This window comes from Pinus tabuliformis, chromosome 3_2 (genome assembly GCF_031772625.1).
Source record: "Pinus tabuliformis cultivar Carrire ecotype Pingquan chromosome 3_2, CPIR1, whole genome shotgun sequence".
Lineage (NCBI taxonomy): Eukaryota > Viridiplantae > Streptophyta > Pinopsida > Pinales > Pinaceae > Pinus > Pinus tabuliformis.
The window spans coordinates 833,923,073-833,929,072 of NC_142302.1; positions in this window are offsets into that span (position 1 = coordinate 833,923,073).

Genomic DNA, 6,000 nt, shown 5'->3' on the forward strand with positions numbered 1-6,000 from the left:
GAGGTCTTGGATCTAATACCTAAAAAAAACTCTTGAGTCAGGTAAATCCCTTACCTGTAAGACATACCAACCTCGTAAAGGGAATAAAAGGAATAATAATAAGTGGAAAAATCTCCTAGACTGTTATGTACCATAAAAACAATAGAAATGTAAATTCCCATCATACGTAAATTCCCGCCGTACCTTGTATTCCACTTATACATAAACTTGAGCCATAAAATATAGTAACATTTTATAATTAAACCTAGGACTTCTACTTCCATTTCAAATTTAAAGCAATTCCATCTTACATACCAATAAATATTATAGCTTACAATAAACTATTTTTACTACCTTCTTATCACTTCTACGCTTTATATGCACCTTTTTGGAGTTTAGGTTTAAATTCCTACCATCTGTGATTGGTAGTCTGTTTATTACTAGCTTATATTACCTTCTTAAACTTCTCATGAAAATCTTTATTAAATGGTTCTTGTCACTATCATTATAGTTAGATTCATAATTGGAATCATCTCTTCAGTGATCAAATACCCTACTCACTGTACATGCGAGCTCCGACTGGTATAAAGAAGATGTCATACTTCTATAGTTGTTTCATATATGGGTATAATCATGTTGTTGCGTTATTGTTCTTAGAACTCTATACTATTTTTATTTCATGCCGTTGTACAAGTTGTTTAACTGAGTTTGTAGCACTACACCGTAAATACATCCGTATGTAAATTTTGGACATGAATTAGTACAATCATTGCATATTTCTTTTTGATCTATTATATAATGATATTGCATTCTCCTTACATCTGAACCTGTACTTGGGTATTATTATGTGTTTTTCGTACCAATCATTAGGTTTGCTAGATCCTGTATACACTTCTACATTTCATTAAAAAATTAAATCATGTACCCTTGTAGAGAGTCACATGTAATTTGACCTATTTACAGAAGTACCTATCCATTTAGGTCCTTAAAAAGTTTTCTTATAGTTTCGATTTTTTCCTATGTCTTTTCTTTTCTACTTAATTCATTATTACAGATAATCATATATACTATTTCTACCTATATACTTGATGTATATTCACACACTAAAGTAATATATTATTCAACATGTGCTATCTTTAATTAGAATTTTTTTGTACATTATTCTATATCCAGTATGAGTAACAATTACCAAGTTTGAGTTTCAGGTTTAACACATGCATCCATTCATGTGTTCCAATGTAAGTATATCTTTTCACATTATGGTAAATCATTGGAATTTTTTTCTTTGACTCTTTCTCACTTCAAGGTTTGTCATTATAATTTTGATTATTACCATCTACATTTGTTTGCTTCAAGGTGCCTTCTCCTTCATTCCCTACCTCTATATCTAGAGGTATCTAATTTGAATTTGTATTCAAATTTTTAATGAGCTTTTCATGCTCTGCACTTTCCTTCAGCAAATGCTCATTGAAGGCCTTGATACTAGCCAACTCTTCTCTTATGTCTTTTTCTATTTCCATTAATCCAACTATTGGAGGTGAAGTTTCATTTCCCAACAAGACCACATCTACACAACTCCACTTAGAAATTTAGTAAAATTTATTGCATTGTTGTATTCTTTTCTTCTTATTTCAAACTAACATCACAACAACAATTTAATTATTTTTTAGAGACACAAAAATCACTATATTAAATTTAAGTTATGGTTTTTCCCTTTCAACTCAAATTTTGAACCTACAACTTTAATACCATATGTAATTTACAAGCTGCTTGTAAAAACAAAAACAAAAATCTTGTTGACATAAATACAATTCTATAGTCCCTATTTTATTGAATTTTGAAGAACACAAAGGGTTACATTTTACTTTTTGACATCCACAGTCTTTTTGTCCTTGTTATACTTAGCTCGTATCTGAGGCTTATTCACAGACAAGTTTCCCTTAAGTCTACTATGCGGACTCACTCTTCTCACTACTCTTGTTAATCTCACATATTGGTTTACCTTAATCTTTATCATATATATTCTTATATCATCAAAATTTGTATGAGATGGTTATTGTCCAAATTATTTACATTATTTGTCATATAGCTACGATGCCATCCAAACTCTTTTAATATTACTATGGCATTGGTTATGAGTGCATAACTGTAATGTCAACAAAGGTGTAAACACTTGTACCTTTAAAACCATTTTAAGAGATAGTGGAAAGCCATAATATTATATATATAAAAAATTCTTATTTACCACTTACGCATATTACTAGGGCGCTTAAGGCCACACGTTGGGTAACCCATGAGCCAATGCGTCTTGTTCACATGATAATCACATTACACGATGAGGATCAATTCAGATGATCCAACTGATTTGGTTATTGAATGACCAAACAACTAGGGTTGAGGGCTTCTCCCTGCTCATTTGCATTCGATTGTGGTTCCTTTGGTCTTCATCAGTGTTTTTATTTTTCAGAGGCTTGCATCACGCCTATGCTAGGTTGAAATTTATTACTAGACTCTGGAGACAGCTAAAATATTCTTTTGTTACATTTTATTCAGATAATTCCTTCTCCATGTGACTAAGTTTATTGGATTTAAGAGGTAAACTAATTCCACTTACACTATTTGTCTCCAACATTTTTTTCTTTCCTTTTTTCCATAGTGATTTTCCTCCTTTCCTGCTATAATAACTTCTAACATGTCTCATATTTCTCTATAGAAAGGTAATAAGGCTTGAGTGTTAGATTTTGTGGAACCCTTTTATATTAGCTTCTTTGCACCTTTTGGAGTTTTGGATTTCATGAATTCCATGAATATGGAGGGTTTTAATTCAACATTTCAACCTCAATTAAAAATCCTTGCATCCTATCAAAATTTCGAAATCAGGGTTCTGAATTTCTTTCTATTTCTTCTTTTAAATTTTCTAACGATATCACTCTTCCCTAAAAATACTCATGGGTGATAGACCCATCTATATCTGATGTTTTTCAATGGATACTCCAAGTAATTTATGTTTCCTTGACTCTTTACTTTCTCATTGATTTCATTGCTTCTTAATTGGACGAAATCCCCACTCTATGAATTATAATTTCCCCATTTTTGTTCATTGTTTTAAATTCACCTTCTTCAAGCTTTTTCCTAATGATGTCTTCCCATTTTTATGCCTATGCTTAAATGTTGGCCATAGTTGGGATTAGTTGGGATTTCCCCTTGAAATTTTATTATCAGAGTTTAGCTTTCTTACCAGGTTTTCAATATTTCCTAGAGTATTTCTTTCCACTTGCTAGATTTGTTCTCATTGCTTCGCTAATATGCAAGCAATATTACTATTAACCTCAATGTATTACTCATTGTAGTTATATTGACTAGTTCCTATGGAAGGTATTATTCACGGGTAGGGCACCACTTCCTCCATAATTCTATCTTTCATTTTTGTATATAAACCCTTTAGTTCCTTTTTTATTTTTTCTTATTTACCCCATTATAGGTATGGGAATTTTCAACTGAATCTGTTTAAGAGTGTGAGCTACGAAGATGGGTTGTGTAGGTATTGACCAGTAGATGCTTATTTCATAGGTTGTAACCTACACATGATCGAATCCCTCTTTATTTAGTATACATAGTGTAAACCTCTGACGAAAATTGACACTCAACTATGGTTAAACCAGTATGACATTACGGGCATTTATTTCTTACTTTTTTGTAGGTTTTATATTAGATGATATTCTAAAGGAGATCCTTAACATTCCTTACTCTTTATACGGATAATCTGGGAGGGTTCAACCCTTCATTATATCTATCAAACTAGAAGAAAATATTAATGAAAGTTTTTTTTGTTTCCATAATTTGGCTAATGGATTATTACATTTTATTTCACTTTTTACATGTAATAATTTCCACCATTCAATTAATAGTACAACTGGAATCACATTATAAAGTAGCCAATAGTCAAATATAAATTTCCAGTCAATCACCCTTCAAGTGTGACATTATTCTTTCATAACAGATTTAACCTAGCGCTTCATTGGTTTCTACATGCATGTTGTAATTAATATTTAATTTATTTCAATGGATTCTATTAATAAGTGTAATTACACTCCATTTTACTAATATTCATACTTCCATGTCTCTTGTACTTATGTATCTAAGAGGAATTCATTAATTGTTTTATATTTCCTGAACATATACATGCCATGCTTAGTTTTTGATCTTGTCAAAAACACAATCCTCATGCTTTCATATACTACTTAGATATTTAGTTTCTTCCATTTAGACCTCTAAATTAAATAAAAAAGAAAACGTTCATAGAGGTCTATATAATTTACGCCTAAGAAAACCTTCCTGGTTGCCTTAAAATTATTTGACAAACAAACATTATTACACATATTTTTCTACTCTAAACCTAATTCCTAAAATCCATATATATTTATCTATGTATCAGTGTAACTCAAAATCCACTGCTAACCCTTATTGACCTAATAACTAGGATGAATTGATAGTACATGTGAGTTGTTCCATAAACATTTATATCTTATATTTTCTTTTCATTATATTCATTATCTTATCCTTGATATTAATATAACCTAACTATATATGTTCCATTCATTCAATAACATATTCACATATTTTTTCTTTTTTCAATGGACCTTTGTGATATCTTAGTGACAAACCTTAACTGAATAGGAAAACTTGATACAATTTATTCCTTGTAAATTTAATGCAGAACCTTAGTTTATTTTGATGTATTTATTCTCTCTGTATCAATTTCTCATCTCACTATGAGTACAATATGTATATGTATCATGTTAGCTGTGAAATCCTTACTAATATATGAAATGCATACCTTTATCCTTTTTTATTTTTCTCGACAAAGGCATATGTAATAATACCACGAGTAAAAGGGACTAAAAGGAAACCTTCGATGGCTTCACTATCATTCAATAACACAAATAAAATAATCTAACCATACTTGTTAGTAGAACTTTGGGAGAGAACGTGTTCATCCCAACCAGCGAGCTTCCACCAACAACTCCCATTAAGCTTAAACGTCTTTCCTATCAAAATCCCTTCTATATTCCTTAGTGGTATTTTATAATTCTTCCCTAAATATTTCTCCTTAACAATATACTACTTTTAAGGTCTACAACAATTTAATTACTTAATTTATTTATTTTTCTTTTAATTAGGAAAAATTCTTTCCTTTCGCCTTTAAAGCAAATCTTTCTCTCTAGTTGTGCTTTCTTTTCCTTTTCATCCAGCTTATCATTTCTCTCTAGCTAAGTTTTTAGCATAATATTTCTCTCCCATTATGTTATTTTCCAATTATTAATTTAGCATAATATTTCTCTTCAATTATGTTATTTTCTTAATATTAATTTCTCCTCGAATATTTTAGAGAAAGGTTTGGGAAGTTCCACCATTTAAAATTGAATACTTAACAACTTTATATAATATCAAGAAGTCTATTTACTCATGTTCTATTTCCCATACAATCCCAAGAAAAACATTTATTCATAATATAAAATTCAATTACATTATCTATCAACTCAATCATAGGTTCCACATCCATTAAGTTCAATCAATATAACAATAGTTTAAAGATTTTCAATTCTTTAAAGAAAACATAGGGGTATCACACTTTAATACTTAAGTAAATCTCATATTTGTAAGTAAAACATTTACACCTGGATTGTTCCTCGATCGTCCAACACCTATGGATGTTTTCCTTTGTGGAAACTGAAGGAATTTGTAGGGGAGTGGCTTACTATATGTTGAGCATATCTTCGTATCTCAAATTTACATTAATGGAAAGTAAACACAATTTCTTCTTAGTCGCCATCCTCCAAGGGTGATTTTCGATTTTATGCAGAGTTTATTCCAAAACCTAACATGCCATTTCAAAGGGTGCTTTTTCTTCTAGAATCTCAAACTTGTAAATAGCAACAATTTTCTATTTGTATATATTCTAGATCACATGGATTTACCACACATTCATTAATGATCCAACATCCAACATTTCTTTTTTAC